Genomic DNA, 17,500 nt, shown 5'->3' on the forward strand with positions numbered 1-17,500 from the left:
GGCCCAGTCCGGAAGCGTACAAGTACTCAGCGCATGATTCACTTTGGACAACACGAGAGCATTTGTTACGGCTACCCTTCCTCTCAACAATAGACCCCTCGCTTTCCACAAATTCAATGTTTTTTTAATTTTACCCACCACCTCTTTCCATGTTACATCATCACATTCATTCTCATTTTTCCCCATATTCACTCCCAACACTTTTCTTCTCTCACACACCGTTTTAAATCCCCACTTATTAACTAGATTGGATTCCTTACCTAGTAACATAATTTCTGACTTATTTTCATTTACTTTTGCCCCAGATGCTCTTTCATAAGTTTGTACATGTTTTAATATCAATTCTATATCCTCCTCTCCTTTTACCATTATATTCACGTCATCTGCATACTGTATTATTTTTACGTTTTCCTTACCTATACCTTTTATGTTTACGTCTTCCGATATCAGTGCTGCCAGCGGCTCTGCTACCAAGCTGTACAACAGCGCTGACATCGGACATCCTTGTCTCACTGACCTTGATATTTTAAAAGAATCAGTTAGTTCCCCGTTACATTTTATCTTGCTTTCCGCTCCTGTATACAACATATTTATCCATTCTCTCATTCTCTCCCCGAATCCAAACTTCTCTAACACCTTCCCCATGAACCCGTGATCTACTCTGTCAAAAGCTTTATTTAAATCAATCCCTAGCCATATTCCCCCCTCCCCTTCCATATCCCTGACCGTCTGTTTTATTGAAATGATTGAGTCTGCTATGTCTCTGTTTGGTATACTGTATGATTGTGTTTGTTCTATGATTGTTCCTATTACCTCCCTGATTCTATTGGCTATTGTTTTCGCTATGATTTTGTAGTCTGTGTTGAGTAGGCTGATTGGTCTGTAGTTGTCCAGATTTTTATTGTCCCCCTTGTTTTTGTAAAAAATAGTAACCACCCCTTCCCCTAAACTTTTTGGTATATGTTTCACTTTTTCCATATATTTACTCAATTTGTTCACCAAGGGCACCAGCTGCTCTTTGAAAGCTTGGTAGAATTCCGCAGTTAGGCCATCGCTCCCAGGACTTTTGTTTTTGTTTAACCCCTCTAAAGCACTTCTGATTTCTCCCTCTGTAAACTCACAATCACACCACATTTTATCGTCCTCGCTTAGTTTTTTCTTTAAGGCACCCAAAGCTCTGTTCACACTCACGCTATCACACTCCTGTCTCGAAAACAGGCTTTCATAATAGCCCTTTACTATTTCTAAAATTCCCTTTTTATCTGTCACACTTTTACCTGCTTCATTTAATAATTCGTTTATTTCTGTTCTTTTTTGTTTTTGTTTTTCCAGACCTAAAAAAAAGGCTGTACTCCTCTCCCCCTCATACATATATTGTATTTTACTCCTAATGGCTGCACCCCTACTCTTTTTAAGTTCAATCACTCCCAACTGTTCTTTTAAATGTATGTATTTTTCGACATCTACATTATCTACACTGTCAAGCGATGCTATTTCCTCACTTAGTTGTTTTCTCAAATTCTCTTCCTTTCTATTTTCTCTCCACTTTTTCTCTTTACTATAATTGATACACTTTTTTTTAATTCTGACTTTTACACTATCCCACCACACATTCATATCTTCACTCTCATTCCACTCATATCCCACATCATTCAACAATCTTTCCATACTTTTCACAAACATTCCATCATCCAGCAAGCTTGCATTAAAGCACCATATCCCTCCTTTACGTACATTCGTTTCTTTTCTAAACGTGATTTCTATTCCAGCGTGATCGCTCCACATATTAGTTTTATATTCAACTTCTTTAATCCACCTCACTACCTCGCATGTCACCAAAGCATAATCTATTCTAGATTGTTTTAATCTATTCAGTACAATTTGTCTCCTGGAGAACACCCTCTCCCATGGATGTAGCAATCTCCAAATATCAATGCATTGTTTCGTTATCATTATATCTTTAAGTGTCCCCCTGCTCACATCCCCCTTAAACACATTATTTTTTGACACATCGGTGGGTGTCATCGCCACATTAAAGTCACCGATTATTATACAATTCCTTTCCCACCATTTGCTTATTGCAATGAAGAATGTTTTCCTTTCTTTTTCTCCATTCGGTGCATATATATTTATGATTCTTATATTTTTCGCTTCATACACACAGTCTATTACTATTATTCTTCCTTCTTTGTCTCCATAAACCAAATTTACCCCTGTTACCCGACCCGTTTTGACTAAAACCGCCACTCCTCTCGCCCTCGACGTGCCATTGGAGCAGAAAATATGGCCCACAAAGTCTTTTTTTATGTCTTCCACCAGGGAATCATCCCACCTGGTCTCCTGCAGGCACAAAACGTCATTCTGCAAGGAAAGAATCGCATGTCTTTTTTCTTTGTTCCTTAGTCCATTCACGTTTATCGAAAATAAATTAAAGGCCATTATCATAAAAATAAAAACAAAAAAAACGGATTTACAGGGGTTATTGTCAGTCATTATTTGTCCTTACATTTCAATTTTTTCACCAACTTTTTTCGTTGTCCAAGACTTAGTCTTTTTTGCGCACTCGCCAGTTCACTCACATCCATTTCGCTGTCCGTTTCATTGGGACTGGTGCTTTTACCCGTATTATTTAGCGTGATTTTTCTCCCTCCCGCCTGTCCAACACCACTCTCAGGCATCTCCCTCCCCTCTGTGCTCATGCTTACCCCCGGGTCTTCTGCCACGTCCCTTCCGTCTCCTTTTTTCCCTCTCTCGCTCGTTTTTCGCTGCTTCTGCTGTCCTCCCTCTCCAGCCAGCTCCGGCGTCTCCAGCTCGCACTCTGACGCCCGTTCTCCTCCGCTCTCTCCGCTCTGCTCCATTTCTCCGTCACTGTTCTCGTCTTCTCTGATCTCCTTCCTGCTTGCTCCGATCACCTCCTTCTCTTCCGCCTCCTCCTCGTACACCTCCTCCGCCTCGTCTTCATCCTCGTACACCTCCTCCACCTCGTTCTTGCTTTCCTCTCCGTTCTCACACTCACATTCATTTTCTCTTTTTTTACAGTTTGTGCGTTTTGTGCTGTTCGCGCTGCACTCTCGAGCAAAGTGTCCCTGCACCCCACAGTTGTGGCACATAAATTCTGGACACTCTCTCAGGATGTGTCCCGGCTGGATGCACATCCTGCACACTTTTTGTTGTCTATCATGTATTACTCTAAAGTATTCGTTCCCCATCACAGTGTTAAACTTTGTGGAGTAAGGGAGTGACTGTACCTGGTCATTAAATCTGACCCGGACAAACCTCGTTCCGTCAGCTATCATTGTTCCAGGCCACATTCTGCGTTTTATTGGTGATGTCGGTTTCACTCCCCATCCCGTCAGCTTCCAAACTATTTCTTCATCTGTGATATACGCTGGCAGGTTTAAAAAAGACACCACCAGCTCATCATTATTTAGTTCTCTCGCCACGACTCTGGTCTCTCCGATTTTAAATCCATCCAGCAGCCTTTCCTTTCCTTTAATGTTGCTCACCGTCACCTCCAGTTTTTCAGGTCCCAGGGTTCTGCACGCCAGCAGGCCCCCACAGATCATTTTTATGTTGCTCATGACGTGATTTAGAGGAACTTTGTCTCCCACCATTTCAATGTTTAGTGTTAGTTTTCTCTCAAAAGACACTTTTGCTTCCTCTTTTTCTGCTCTCTCGCCACCTCTCCCATTCTCTGCATGCGGAGCAATCAGCCCGCCGCTCCTCTCTCTTCCTCTCTCTCCGTCATCCATTCCGTTCCCTGTTTCATTTGCCGTTTTCATCCGTCCTTTTTGTCCGTCGTTCTTCTCGTTGTCGTTTAATCCATTCCTTTGTTTCAGTGCCATGTTTGTTTGTTCACGTTGTTGTCCGTTCTCTTTTCCTTTTTCCATCTCTCCAGTCCGTGGTCCTGTCATCTTTGTGATCCGTCCGTGTGAGTTTGCTCGCGACATACGAGCAAACATTCACAAAAAACAAAAATTCTTCACAAAATTGTGGAAAAAAAACAGGAAAAAAAGATGAAAAGAAAAACGATCCCCCTAACAGTCAGTGACTGCTGGGGGACATTCACTCACAATCTGACGTATTTAAATAAATCCAAAGCGCATCCAAAAAAAGAACAAATTAGTCCAGCTGTCCTGCTCAGTACTGACACGTCAGCTCTCCTTCAGCACCACACAAACTCTGACAGCAAAAGGGGCGTGTTCAGGGTGGTATGGCCGTAAGCCATTATTGTGTGCAGAAAGGGGCCTTTTAAAGATTTCATGCCCTTGATTCTGGCTGAATTTTTGGACATGTGAATATGTCTCTATATGATAAAAAAAAAATATCATCAAAAAAATGAAAAAGCTTACAGCACCTGGTATTCCCAGGCTGTCTCCCATCCAAGTACTAACCAGGCCCGACCATGCTTAGCTTCCGAGATCGGACGAGTTCAGGGTGGTATGGCCGTAAGCCATTATTGTGTGCAGAAAGGGGCCTTTTAAAGATGTCATGCCCTTGATTCTGGCTGAATTTTTGGACATGTGAATATGTCTCTATATGATAAAAAAAAAACATATGATCAAAAAAATGAAACAGTTTACAGCATCTGGTATTCCCAGGCGGTCTCCCATCCAAGTACTAACCAGGCCCGACCCTGCTTAGCTTCCGAGATCGGACGAGTTCAGGGTGGTATGGCCGTAAGCCATTATTGTGTGCAGACAGGGGCCTTTTAAAGATGTCATGCCCTTGATTCTGGCTGAATTTTTGGACATGTGAATATGTCTCTATATGATAAAAAAAAAACATATGATCAAAAAAATGAAAAAGCTTACAGCACCTGGTATTCCCAGGCGGTCTCCCATCCAAGTACTAACCAGGCCCGACCCTACTTAGCTTCCGAGATCAGACGTGTTAAGGGTGGTATGGCTGTTAGCCATTATTGTGTGCAGAAAGGGGCCTTTTAAAGATGTCATGCCCTTGATTCTGGCTGAATTTTTGGACATGTGAATATGTCTCTATATGATAAATAAAAAAACATATGATCAAAAAAATGAAAAAGCTTACAGCACCTGGTATTCCCAGGCGGTCTCCCATCCAAGTACTAACCAGGCCCGACCCTGCTTAGCTTCCGAGATCGGACGAGATCGGACGAGATCGGGCATGTTCAAGGTGGTATGGCTGTAAGCCATTATTGTGTACAGACAGGGGCCTTTTAAAGATGTCATGCCCTTGATTCTGGCTGAATTTTTGGACATGTGAATATGTCTCTCTATGATAAAAAAAAAACCATATGATCAAAAAAATGAAAAAGCTTACAGCATCTGGTATTCCCAGGCAGTCTCCCATCGAAGTACTAACCAGGACCGACCCTGCTTAGCTTCCGAGATCGCATTAGCTCAGGGTTGTATGGCCGTAAGCCATTATTGTGTGCAGAAAGAGGCCGTTTAAAGATGTCATGGCCTTGATTCTGGCTGAATTTTTGGACATGTGAATATGTCTCTATATGATAAAAAAAAAACATATGATCCAAAAAATGAAAAAGCTTACAGCACCTGGTATTCCCAGGCGGTCTCCAATCCAAGTCCTAACCAGGCCCGACCCTGCTTAGCTTCCGAGATCGGACGAGTTCAGGGTGGTATGGCCGTAAGCCATTATTGTGTGCAAAAAGGGGCCTTTTAAAGATGTCATGCCCTTGATTCTGGCTGAATTTTTGGACATGTGAATATGTCTCTATATGATAAAAAAAAAAACATATGATAAAAAAAAATGAAAATGCTTACAGCACCTGGTATTCCCGGGCGGTCTCCCATCCAAGTACTAACCAGGCCCGACCCTGTTTAGCTTCCGAGATCGGATGAGTTCAGGGTGGTATGGCCGTAAGCCATAATTGTGTGCAGAAAGGGGCCTTTTAAAGATGTCATTCCCTTGATTCTGGCTGAATTTTTGGACATGTGAATATGTCTCTATATGATAAAAAAAAAAAATATGATCAAAAAAATGAAAAAGCTTACAGCACCTGATATTCCCAGGCGGTCTCCCATCCAAGTACTAACCAGGCCCGACCCTGCTTAACTTCCGAGATCGGACGAGATCGGGCGTGTTCAGGGTGGTATGGCCGTAAGCCATTGTTGTGTGCAGAAAGAGGCCTTTTAAAGATGTCATGCCCTTGATTCTGGCTGAATTTTTGGACATGTGAATATGTCTCTATATGATAAAAAAAAAACATATGATTAAAAAAATGAAAAAGCTTACAGCACCTGGTATTCCCAGGCGGTCTCCAATCCAAGTCCTAACCAGGCCCGACCCTGCTTAGCTTCCGAGATCGGACAAGTTCAGGGTTGTATGGCCGTAAGCCATTATTGTGTGCAGAAAGGGGCCTTTTAAAGATGTCATGCCCTTGATTCTGGCTGAATTTTTGGACATGTGAATATGTCTCTATATGATAAAAAAAAAACATATGATCAAAAAAATGAAAAAGCTTAAAGCACCTGGTATTCCCAGGAGGTCTCCCATCCAAGTACTAACCAGGCCGGACCCTGCTTAGCTTCCGAGATCGGACGAGATCGGGCATGTTCAGGGTGGTATGGCCGTAAGCCATTATTGTGTGCAGAAAGGGGCCTTTTAAAGATTTCATGCCCTCGATTCTGGCTGAATTTTTGGACATGTTAATATGTCTCTATATGATAAAAAAAAACATTTGATCAAAAAAATGAAAAAGCTTACAGCACCTGATATTCCCAGGCGGTCTCCCATCCAAGTACTAACCAGGCCCGACCCTGCTTAGCTTCCGAGATCAGACGAGTTCAGGCTGGTATGGCCGTAAGCCATTATTGTGTGCAGAAAGGGGCCTTTTAAAGATGTCATGCCCTTGATTCTGGCTGAATTTTTGGACATGTGAATATGTCTCTATATGATAAAAAAAAAAACATATTATCAAAAAAATGAAAAAGCTTACAGCACCTGGTATTCCCAGGCGGTCTCCCATCCAAGTACTAACCAGGCCCGACCCTGCTTAGCTTCCGAGATCAGATGTGTTAAGGGTGGTATGGCTGTTAGCCATTATTGTGTGCAGGAATGGGCCTTTTAAAGATGTCATGCCCTTGATTCTGGCTGAATTTTTGGACATGTGAATATGTCTCTATATGATAAATAAAAAAACATATGATCAAAAAAATTAAAAAGCTTACAGCACCTGGTATTCCCAGGCGGTCTCCCATCCAAGTACTAAACAGGCCCGACCCTGCTTAGCTTCCGAGATCGGACGAGATCGGGCGTGTTCAGGGTGGTATGGCTGTAAGCCATTATTGTGTGCAGAAAGGGGCCTTTTAAAGATGTCATGCCCTTGATTCTGGCTGAATTTTTGGACATGAAAATATGTCTCTCTATGATAAAAAAAAAACATATGATCAAAAAAATAAAAAAGCTTACAGCACCTGGTATTCCTAGGCGGTCTCCCATCCAAGTACTAACCAGGTCCGACCCTGCTTAGCTTCCGAGATCGGACGAGTTCAGGGTGGTATGGCCGTAAGCCATTATTGTGTGCAGACATGGGCCTTTTAAAGATGTCATGCCCTTAATTCTGGCTGAATTTTTGGACATGTGAATATGTCTCTATATGAAAAAAAAAAAACATGATCAAAAAAATGAAAAAGCTTACAGCACCTGGTATTCCCAGGTGGTCTCCCATCCAAGTACTAACCAGGCCGGCCCTGCTTAGCTTCCGAGATCGGGCAAGATCGGGCGTGTTCAGGGTGGTATGGTCATAAACCATTATTGTTTGCAGAAAGGGGCCTTTTAAAGATGTCATGCCCTTGATTCTGGCTGAATTTTTGGACATGTGAATATGTCTCTCTATGATAAAATAAAAACATATGATCAAAAAAATGAAAAAGCATAAAGCACCTGGTATTCCCAGGCGGTCTCCCATCCAAGTACTAACCATGCCCGACCCTGCTTAGCTTCCGAGATCGCATTAGCTCAGGGTTGTATGGCCGTAAGCCATTATTGTGTGCAGAAAGAGGCCTTTTAAAGATGTCATGGCCTTGATTCTGGCTGAATTTTTGGACATGTGAATATGTCTCTATATGATAAAAAAAAAACATATGATCAAAAAAATGAAAAAGCTTACAGCACCTGGTATTCCCAGGCGGTCTCCAATCCAAGTCCTAACCAGGCCCGACCCTGCTTAGCTTCCGAGATCGGACGAGTTCAGGGTGGTATGGCCGTAAGCCATTATTGTGTGCAAAAAGTGGCCTTTTAAAGATGTCATGCCCTTGATTCTGGATGAATTTTTGGACATGTGAATATGTCTCTCTATGATAAGAAAAAAAACATATGATCAAAAAAATGAAAAAGCTTACAGCACCTGGTATTCCCAGGCAGTCTCCAATCCAAGTACTAACCAGGTCGGACCCTACTTAGCTTCCGAGATCGGACGAGTTCAGGGTGGTATGGCCGTAAGCCATTATTGTGTGCAAAAAGGGGCCTTTTAAAGATGTCATGCCCTTGATTCTGGCTGAATTTTTGGACATGTGAATATGTCTCTATATGATAAAAAAAAACATATGATCAAAAAAAATGAAAAACCTTACAGCACCTGGTATTCCTAGGCGGTCTCCCATCCAAGTACTAACCAGGTCCGACCCTGCTTAGCTTCCGAGATCGGACGAGTTCAGGGTGGTATGGCCGTAAGCCATTATTGTGTGCAGACATGGGCCTTTTAAAGATGTCATGCCCTTAATTCTGGCTGAATTTTTGGACATGTGAATATGTCTCTATATGATAAAAAAAAAACATGATCAAAAAAATGAAAAAGCTTACAGCACCTGGTATTCCCAGGTGGTCTCCCATCCAAGTACTAACCAGGCCGGCCCTGCTTAGCTTCCGAGATCGGGCAAGATCGGGCATGTTCAGGGTGGTATGGTCATAAGCCATTATTGTTTGCAGAAAGGGGCCTTTTAAAGATGTCATGCCCTTGATTCTGGCTGAATTTTTGGACATGTGAATATGTCTCTCTATGATAAAAAAAAAACATATGATCAAAAAAATGAAAAAGCATAAAGCACCTGGTATTCCCAGGCGGTCTCCCAACCAAGTACTAACCAGGCCCGACCCTGCTTAGCTTCCGAGATCGCATTAGCTCAGGGTTGTATGGCCGTAAGCCATTATTGTGTGCAGAAAGAGGCCTTTTAAAGATGTCATGGCCTTGATTCTGGCTGAATTTTTGGACATGTGAATATGTCTCTATATGATAAAAAAAAAACATATGATCAAAAAAATGAAAAAGCTTACAGCACCTGGTATTCCCAGGCGGTCTCCAATCCAAGTCCTAACCAGGCCCGACCCTGCTTAGCTTCCGAGATCGGACGAGTTCAGGGTGGTATGGCCGTAAGCCATTATTGTGTGCAAAAAGTGGCCTTTTAAAGATGTCATGCCCTTGATTCTGGATGAATTTTTGGACATGTGAATATGTCTCTATATGATAAAAAAAAACATATGATCAAAAAAAATGAAAAACCTTACAGCACCTGGTATTCCCTGGCAGTCTCCCATCCAAGTACTAACCAGTCCCGACCCTGCTTAGCTTCCAAGATCGGAGCATTTCAGGGTTGTATGGCCGTAAGCCTTTATTGTGTGCAGAAAGGGGCCTTTTAAAGATGTCATGCCCTTGATTCTGGCTGAATTTTTGGACATGTGAATATGTCTCTCTATGATAAAAAAAAAAATATGATCAAAAAAATGAAAAAGCTTACAGCACCTGATATTCCCAGGCGGTCTCCCATCCAAGTACTAACCAGGCCCGACCCTGCTTAACTTCCGAGATCGGATGAGATCGGGCGTGTTCAGGGTGGTATGGCCGTAAGCCATTGTTGTGTGCAGAAAGGGGCCTTTTAAAGATGTCATGCCCTTGATTCTGGCTGAATTTCTGGACATGTGAATATGTCTCTCTATGATAAAAAAAAAACATATGATCAAAAAAATGAAAAGCTAACAGCACCTGGTATTCCCAGGCTGTCTCCCATGCAAGTACTAACCAGGTCCGACACTGCTTAGCTTCCGAGATCGCAATAGCTCAGGGTTGTATGGCCGTAAGCCATTATTGTGTGCAGAAAGGGGCCTTTTAAAGAAGTCATGCCCTTGATTCTGGCTGAATTTTTGGACATGTGAATATGTCTCTCTATGATAAAAAAAAAACATATGATCAAACAAATGAAAAAGCTTACAGCACCTGGTATTCCCAGGCAGTCTCCAATCCAAGTACTAACCAGGTCCGACCCTACTTAGCTTCCGAGATCGGACGAGTTCAGGGTGGTATGGCCGTAAGCCATTATTGTGTCCAAAAAGGGGCCTTTTAAAGATGTCATGCCCTTGATTCTGGCTGAATTTTTGGACATGTGAATATGTCTCTCTATGATAAGAAAAAAAACATATGATCAAAAAAATGAAAAAGCTTACAGCACCTGGTATTCCCAGGCAGTCTCCAATCCAAGTACTAACCAGGTCGGACCCTACTTAGCTTCCGAGATCGGACGAGTTCAGGGTGGTATGGCCGTAAGCCATTATTGTGTGCAAAAAGGGGCCTTTTAAAGATGTCATGCCCTTGATTCTGGCTGAATTTTTGGACATGTGAATATGTCTCTATATGATAAAAAAAAACATATGATCAAAAAAAATTAAAAACCTTACAGCACCTGGTATTCCCTGGCAGTCTCCCATCCAAGTACTAACCAGTCCCGACCCTGCTTAGCTTCCGAGATTGGAGAATTTCAGGGTTGTATGGCCGTAAGCCTTTATTGTGTGCAGAAAGGGGCCTTTTAAAGATGTCATGCCCTTGATTCTGGCTGAATTTTTGGACATGTGAATATGTCTCTCTATGATAAAAAAAAAACATATGATCAAACAAATGAAAAAGCTTACAGCACCTGGTATTCCCAGGCAGTCTCCAATCCAAGTACTAACCAGGTCCGACCCTACTTAGCTTCCGAGATCGGACGAGTTCAGGGTGGTATGGCCGTAAGCCATTATTGTGTGCAAAAAGGGGCCTTTTAAAGATGTCATGCCCTTGATTCTGGCTGAATTTTTGGACATGTGAATATGTCTCTCTATGATAAGAAAAAAAATATATGATCAAAAAAATGAAAAAGCTTACAGCACCTGGTATTCCCAGGCAGTCTCCAATCCAAGTACTAACCAGGTCGGACCCTACTTAGCTTCCGAGATCGGACGAGTTCAGGGTGGTATGGCCGTAAGCCATTATTGTGTGCAGACATGGGCCTTTTAAAGATGTCATGCCCTTAATTCTGGCTGAATTTTTGGACATGTGAATATGTCTCTATATGATAAAAAAAAAACATGATGAAAAAAATGAAAAAGCTTACAGCACCTGGTATTCCCAGGTGGTCTCCCATCCAAGTACTAACCAGGCCGGCCCTGCTTAGCTTCCGAGATCGGGCAAGATCGGGCATGTTCAGGGTGGTATGGTCATAAGCCATTATTGTTTGCAGAAAGGGGCCTTTTAAAGATGTCATGTCCTTGATTCTGGCTGAATTTTTGGACATGTGAATATGTCTCTCTATGATAAAAAAAAAACATATGATCAAAAAAATGAAAAAGCTTACAGCACCTGGTATTCCCAGGTGGTCTCCCATCCAAGTACTAACCAGGCCGGCCCTGCTTAGCTTCCGAGATCGGGCGAGATTGGGCGTGTTTTTTTTTTAATCTTTTATTATCAAAATTACAAAAACATTTATAATTCTTTCACATCATTTCCAACAAATGCTATTATAATACATACACCCTCTAAATTAAACCTCCCCTCTGACGCAAACGGCACCCTAAAAACAATAAAAACATAGCATCAGAAAAAAAAAAAAAACTCAAACCACCCCTGATACCCCCAACTCATGACAACTCTTCTGAGTCCCTCCCCTAAAGCAAACACCCCTCTGAAAACAAACCACAAAAACATACAAAAACCCCACAGTATTCTCAAAAAACCAATGAGAAAAAAAAACAAACCCAAATCAAATCACCCATTTTCCCCATGACCAAAAAAGAAGCCCTCGTACCAAAAAAACCAAAAACAAAATAATTTAGACATCCCACATAATTCCCTCCTCGTTTACTCTACACACATTCGCACCTTCCACAAACATTCTCACAAACTCACTCTCATTCGCTATGTACAGCAATTTAAGATGTGCTTTCCATTCATTCACAAACATTCTCCACACATTCATTTTCTTACTTTCATACAGTGCATAATTCCTCCTGTTAAAAACCGCTTTTCTTGCAAAAGCCAAAATTATATTCATTACATTGTGATTTTTTTGTTTTGTTCCCACCCCCAACAACACCGACAATTCCCACCCCCTTTCATTCCAACACTCATTCTTACTGCATTTCCCCAACATTTCTCTTATTTTTCCCCAAAAATAAACCAATTCCCCACACGTAACAAACAAATGTATTAAATCCTCAACCGTACTTTCACATACACAACACTTTCTTTCATACCTCTCCTTATGGATCTGATGCAGGACGATGCAGGTGAAGATCCTCCTGTGCCTCAGTTTGAAATCTAGGTCAAATATTGCATGTGGTGTATGCGGAATGTTAATGTTCTTCCATATCATGTTGCTTGTTGTGGTATGTGTCTGTCCATTTTACTTCGGATGTGGGTTTCTGTATTCTATGTGTGATTGCGCATCTATACCAAATTTTTGTAGTGACATCTATAATGTTGTGTTTCTTCTCCCCTAGGCACAGGGAGATCCCCCCTACATCGTCCTGCATCACTCCCTCCTTCTCTTTGATTAATTTTTCCCATTCGCTCGACAAAGACAATTTTACATTTGCAAACACTCCCTCAATCACATCCTTTCTGCACACACACCCTTTATTTTTTAAACCCCTCACCACCATTTGTAAATCAAAATCCCCCCCACAGTTCAGTAAATCCCTTATTCTAATATATCCCGCTTTCGACATAGCTTCACACTTAATTACCCTCTCCCCATTTTTAAAATACGGGCTCGAGAGGAAGGGCAGTCGTAGCACTGACCCTCTCGTTCCGCACTCTGGTACAGTCCAGGATGAAACCTGATACCACGCACTGAGTACTTCCTGGAAAAACCGTGGCAAGTGTTTAAATGAATCCGGGTTATTGATCTGGTACAGGTTGTCCTCGTTGTAAAGTCCAAAACTGCACAGATATTGTTTGAAGTGGTTTTTCCAAACTACGTTCCGGTTCTGGTCCATAAATTTGCCTATCAATTTGACTCTTAGTGCTACTTTTTTTGTAAGTAAATCAATCAAAGCTAGCCCCCCCTGATCTTTAGCCCCTATTATTGTTTTGTGAGCTATACTCGCTGCTTTGTTTTTCCAAATAAAGTCCCTAATGGTCTTTGAAATCTCCTTAAAGGCCCAGTCCGGAAGCGTACAAGTACTCAGCGCATGATTCACTTTGGACAACACGAGAGCATTTGTTACGGCTACCCTTCCTCTCAACAATAGACCCCTCGCTTTCCACAAATTCAATGTTTTTTTAATTTTACCCACCACCTCTTTCCATGTTACATCATCACATTCATTCTCATTTTTCCCCATATTCACTCCCAACACTTTTCTTCTCTCACACACCGTTTTAAATCCCCACTTATTAACTAGATTGGATTCCTTACCTAGTAACATAATTTCTGACTTATTTTCATTTACTTTTGCCCCAGATGCTCTTTCATAAGTTTGTACATGTTTTAATATCAATTCTATATCCTCCTCTCCTTTTACCATTATATTCACGTCATCTGCATACTGTATTATTTTTACGTTTTCCTTACCTATACCTTTTATGTTTACGTCTTCCGATATCAGTGCTGCCAGCGGCTCTGCTACCAAGCTGTACAACAGCGCTGACATCGGACATCCTTGTCTCACTGACCTTGATATTTTAAAAGAATCAGTTAGTTCCCCGTTACATTTTATCTTGCTTTCCGCTCCTGTATACAACATATTTATCCATTCTCTCATTCTCTCCCCGAATCCAAACTTCTCTAACACCTTCCCCATGAACCCGTGATCTACTCTGTCAAAAGCTTTATTTAAATCAATCCCTAGCCATATTCCCCCCTCCCCTTCCATATCCCTGACCGTCTGTTTTATTGAAATGATTGAGTCTGCTATGTCTCTGTTTGGTATACTGTATGATTGTGTTTGTTCTATGATTGTTCCTATTACCTCCCTGATTCTATTGGCTATTGTTTTCGCTATGATTTTGTAGTCTGTGTTGAGTAGGCTGATTGGTCTGTAGTTGTCCAGATTTTTATTGTCCCCCTTGTTTTTGTAAAAAATAGTAACCACCCCTTCCCCTAAACTTTTTGGTATATGTTTCACTTTTTCCATATATTTACTCAATTTGTTCACCAAGGGCACCAGCTGCTCTTTGAAAGCTTGGTAGAATTCCGCAGTTAGGCCATCGCTCCCAGGACTATTGTTTTTGTTTAACCCCTCTAAAGCACTTCTGATTTCTCCCTCTGTAAACTCACAATCACACCACATTTTATCGTCCTCGCTTAGTTTTTTCTTTAAGGCACCCAAAGCTCTGTTCACACTCACGCTATCACACTCCTGTCTCGAAAACAGGCTTTCATAATAGCCCTTTACTATTTCTAAAATTCCCTTTTTATCTGTCACACTTTTACCTGCTTCATTTAATAATTCGTTTATTTCTGTTCTTTTTTGTTTTTGTTTTTCCAGACCTAAAAAAAAGGCTGTACTCCTCTCCCCCTCATACATATATTGTATTTTACTCCTAATGGCTGCACCCCTACTCTTTTTAAGTTCAATCACTCCCAACTGTTCTTTTAAATGTATGTATTTTTCGACATCTACATTATCTACACTGTCAAGCGATGCTATTTCCTCACTTAGTTGTTTTCTCAAATTCTCTTCCTTTCTATTTTCTCTCCACTTTTTCTCTTTACTATAATTGATACACTTTTTTTTAATTCTGACTTTTACACTATCCCACCACACATTCATATCTTCACTCTCATTCCACTCATATCCCACATCATTCAACAATCTTTCCATACTTTTCACAAACATTCCATCATCCAGCAAGCTTGCATTAAAGCACCATATCCCTCCTTTACGTACATTCGTTTCTTTTCTAAACGTGATTTCTATTCCAGCGTGATCGCTCCACATATTAGTTTTATATTCAACTTCTTTAATCCACCTCACTACCTCGCATGTCACCAAAGCATAATCTATTCTAGATTGTTTTAATCTATTTAGTACAATTTGTCTCCTGGAGAACACCCTCTCCCATGGATGTAGCAATCTCCAAATATCAATGCATTGTTTCGTTATCATTATATCTTTAAGTGTCCCCCTGCTCACATCCCCCTTAAACACATTATTTTTTGACACATCGGTGGGTGTCATCGCCACATTAAAGTCACCGATTATTATACAATTCCTTTCCCACCATTTGCTTATTGCAATAAAGAACGTTTTCCTTTCTTTTTCTCCATTCGGTGCATATATATTTATGATTCTTATATTTTTCGTTTCATACACACAATCTATTACTATTATTCTTCCTTCTTTGTCTCCATAAACCAAATTTACCCCTGTTACCCGACCCGTTTTGACTAAAACCGCCACTCCTCTCGCCCTCGACGTGCCATTGGAGCAGAAAATATGGCCCACAAAGTCTTTTTTTATGTCTTCCACCAGGGAATCATCCCACCTGGTCTCCTGCAGGCACAAAACGTCATTCTGCAAGGAAAGAATCGAATGTCTTTTTTCTTTGTTCCTTAGTCCATTCACGTTAATCGAAAATAAATTAAAGGCCATTATCATAAAAATAAAAACAAAAAAAACGGATTTACAGGGGTTATTGTCAGTCATTATTTGTCCTTACATTTCAATTTTTTCACCAACTTTTTTCGTTGTCCAAGACTTAGTCTTTTTTGCGCACTCGCCAGTTCACCCACATCCATTTCGCTGTCCGTTTCATTGGGACTGGTGCTTTTACCCGTATTATTTAGCGTGATTTTTCTCCCTCCCGCCTGTCCAACACCACTCTCAGGCATCTCCCTCCCCTCTGTGCTCATGCTTACCCCCGGGTCTTCTGCCACGTCCCTTCCGTCTCCTTTTTTCCCTCTCTCGCTCGTTTTTCGCTGCTTCTGCTGTCCTCTCTCTCCAGCCAGCTCCGGCGTCTCCAGCTCGCACTCTGACGCCCGTTCTCCTCCGCTCTCTCTGCTCTGCTCCATTTCTCCGTCACTGTTCTCGTCTTCTCTGATCTCCCTCCTGCTTGCTCCGATCACCTCCTTCTCCTCCGCCTCCTCCTCGTACACCTCCTCCGCCTCGTCTTCATCCTCGTACACCTCCTCCACCTCGTTCTTGCTCTCCTCTCCGTTTTCACACTCACATTCATTTTCTCTTTTTTTACAGTTTGTGCATTTTGTGCTGTTCGCGCTGCACTCTCGCGCAAAGTGTCCCTGCACCCCACAGTTGTGGCACATAAATTCTGGACACTCTCTCAGGATTTGTCCCGGCTGGATGCACATCCTGCACACTTTTTGTTGTCTATCATGTATTACTCTAAAGTATTCGTTCCCCATCACAGTGTTAAACTTTGTGGAGTAAGGGAGTGACTGTACCTGGTCATTAAATCTGACCCGGACAAACCTCGTTCCGTCAGCTATCATTGTTCCAGGCCACATTCTGCGTTTTATTGGTGATGTCGGTTTCACTCCCCATCCCGTCAGCTTCCAAACTATTTCTTCATCTGTGATATACGCTGGCAGGTTTAAAAAAGACACCACCAGCTCATCATTATTTAGTTCTCTCGCCACGACTCTGGTCTCTCCGATCTTAAATCCATCCAGCAGCCTTTCCTTTCCTTTAATGTTGCTCACCGTCACCTCCAGTTTTTCAGGTCCCAGGGTTCTGCACGCCAGCAGGCCCCCACAGATCATTTTTATGTTGCTCATGACGTGATTTAGAGGAACTTTGTCTCCCACCATTTCAATGTTTAGTGTTAGTTTTCTCTCAAAAGACACTTTTGCTTCCTCTTTTTCTGCTCTCTCGCCACCTCTCCCATTCTCTGCATGCGGAGCAATCAGCCCGCCGCTCCTCTCTCTTCCTCTCTCTCCGTCATCCATTCCGTTCCCTGTTTCATTTGCCGTTTTCATCCGTCCTTTTTGTCCGTCGTTCTTCTCGTTGTCGTTTAATCCATTCCTTTGTTTCAGTGCCATGTTTGTTTGTTCACGTTGTTGTCCGTTCTCTTTTCCTTTTTCCATCTCTCCAGTCCGTGGTCCTGTCATCTTTGTGATCCGTCCGTGTGAGTTTGCTCGCGACATACGAGCAAACATTCACAAAAAACAAAAATTCTTCACAAAATTGTGGAAAAAAAACAGGAAAAAAGGTGAAAAGAAAAACGATCCCCCTAACAGTCAGTGATTGCTGGGGGACATTCACTCACAATCTGAGGTATTTAAATAAATCC

The 17,500-nt window shown here is 41.9% G+C and overlaps 4 non-coding genes and 21 pseudogenes across 4 annotated transcripts; all 25 read right to left on the bottom strand.

Moving 5' to 3' along the window:
- Window positions 1-4,345: 4,345 nt before the first annotated feature.
- LOC132967674 (5S ribosomal RNA) lies at window positions 4,346-4,454 on the bottom strand (annotated as a pseudogene).
- Window positions 4,455-4,576: 122 nt separating this feature from the next.
- On the bottom strand, window positions 4,577-4,685 carry LOC132967622 (5S ribosomal RNA; annotated as a pseudogene).
- A 122-nt stretch (window positions 4,686-4,807) lies between these two features.
- On the bottom strand, window positions 4,808-4,916 carry LOC132967607 (5S ribosomal RNA; annotated as a pseudogene).
- A 123-nt stretch (window positions 4,917-5,039) lies between these two features.
- On the bottom strand, window positions 5,040-5,168 carry LOC132967410 (5S ribosomal RNA; annotated as a pseudogene).
- A 354-nt stretch (window positions 5,169-5,522) lies between these two features.
- Window positions 5,523-5,631, bottom strand: LOC132967719 (5S ribosomal RNA; annotated as a pseudogene).
- Window positions 5,632-5,755: 124 nt separating this feature from the next.
- On the bottom strand, window positions 5,756-5,864 carry LOC132967522 (5S ribosomal RNA; annotated as a pseudogene).
- Window positions 5,865-5,986: 122 nt separating this feature from the next.
- LOC132967420 (5S ribosomal RNA) lies at window positions 5,987-6,105 on the bottom strand. Its single transcript, XR_009670770.1, has one exon. It is a non-coding gene; the product is annotated as a 5S ribosomal RNA (ribosomal RNA).
- Window positions 6,106-6,227: 122 nt separating this feature from the next.
- Window positions 6,228-6,336, bottom strand: LOC132967304 (5S ribosomal RNA; annotated as a pseudogene).
- Window positions 6,337-6,458: 122 nt separating this feature from the next.
- Window positions 6,459-6,577, bottom strand: LOC132967403 (5S ribosomal RNA). Its single transcript, XR_009670755.1, has one exon. It is a non-coding gene; the product is annotated as a 5S ribosomal RNA (ribosomal RNA).
- Window positions 6,578-6,698: 121 nt separating this feature from the next.
- On the bottom strand, window positions 6,699-6,807 carry LOC132967643 (5S ribosomal RNA; annotated as a pseudogene).
- A 123-nt stretch (window positions 6,808-6,930) lies between these two features.
- LOC132967551 (5S ribosomal RNA) lies at window positions 6,931-7,039 on the bottom strand (annotated as a pseudogene).
- Window positions 7,040-7,162: 123 nt separating this feature from the next.
- Window positions 7,163-7,281, bottom strand: LOC132967629 (5S ribosomal RNA). The gene has a single exon (XR_009670829.1). It is a non-coding gene; the product is annotated as a 5S ribosomal RNA (ribosomal RNA).
- Window positions 7,282-7,403: 122 nt separating this feature from the next.
- LOC132967573 (5S ribosomal RNA) lies at window positions 7,404-7,512 on the bottom strand (annotated as a pseudogene).
- A 120-nt stretch (window positions 7,513-7,632) lies between these two features.
- LOC132967518 (5S ribosomal RNA) lies at window positions 7,633-7,750 on the bottom strand (annotated as a pseudogene).
- A 353-nt stretch (window positions 7,751-8,103) lies between these two features.
- On the bottom strand, window positions 8,104-8,212 carry LOC132967720 (5S ribosomal RNA; annotated as a pseudogene).
- A 123-nt stretch (window positions 8,213-8,335) lies between these two features.
- On the bottom strand, window positions 8,336-8,444 carry LOC132967798 (5S ribosomal RNA; annotated as a pseudogene).
- Window positions 8,445-8,566: 122 nt separating this feature from the next.
- LOC132967636 (5S ribosomal RNA) lies at window positions 8,567-8,675 on the bottom strand (annotated as a pseudogene).
- Window positions 8,676-8,795: 120 nt separating this feature from the next.
- On the bottom strand, window positions 8,796-8,913 carry LOC132967535 (5S ribosomal RNA; annotated as a pseudogene).
- A 353-nt stretch (window positions 8,914-9,266) lies between these two features.
- Window positions 9,267-9,375, bottom strand: LOC132967721 (5S ribosomal RNA; annotated as a pseudogene).
- A 352-nt stretch (window positions 9,376-9,727) lies between these two features.
- On the bottom strand, window positions 9,728-9,846 carry LOC132967646 (5S ribosomal RNA). The gene has a single exon (XR_009670831.1). It is a non-coding gene; the product is annotated as a 5S ribosomal RNA (ribosomal RNA).
- Window positions 9,847-10,198: 352 nt separating this feature from the next.
- On the bottom strand, window positions 10,199-10,307 carry LOC132967666 (5S ribosomal RNA; annotated as a pseudogene).
- A 123-nt stretch (window positions 10,308-10,430) lies between these two features.
- Window positions 10,431-10,539, bottom strand: LOC132967799 (5S ribosomal RNA; annotated as a pseudogene).
- A 353-nt stretch (window positions 10,540-10,892) lies between these two features.
- Window positions 10,893-11,001, bottom strand: LOC132967667 (5S ribosomal RNA; annotated as a pseudogene).
- Window positions 11,002-11,124: 123 nt separating this feature from the next.
- Window positions 11,125-11,233, bottom strand: LOC132967801 (5S ribosomal RNA; annotated as a pseudogene).
- A 120-nt stretch (window positions 11,234-11,353) lies between these two features.
- LOC132967537 (5S ribosomal RNA) lies at window positions 11,354-11,471 on the bottom strand (annotated as a pseudogene).
- Window positions 11,472-17,500: the final 6,029 nt, after the last annotated feature.

Source organism: Labrus mixtus, unplaced genomic scaffold (genome assembly GCF_963584025.1).
Source record: "Labrus mixtus unplaced genomic scaffold, fLabMix1.1 SCAFFOLD_46, whole genome shotgun sequence".
NCBI classification, from domain to species: domain Eukaryota; kingdom Metazoa; phylum Chordata; class Actinopteri; order Labriformes; family Labridae; genus Labrus; species Labrus mixtus.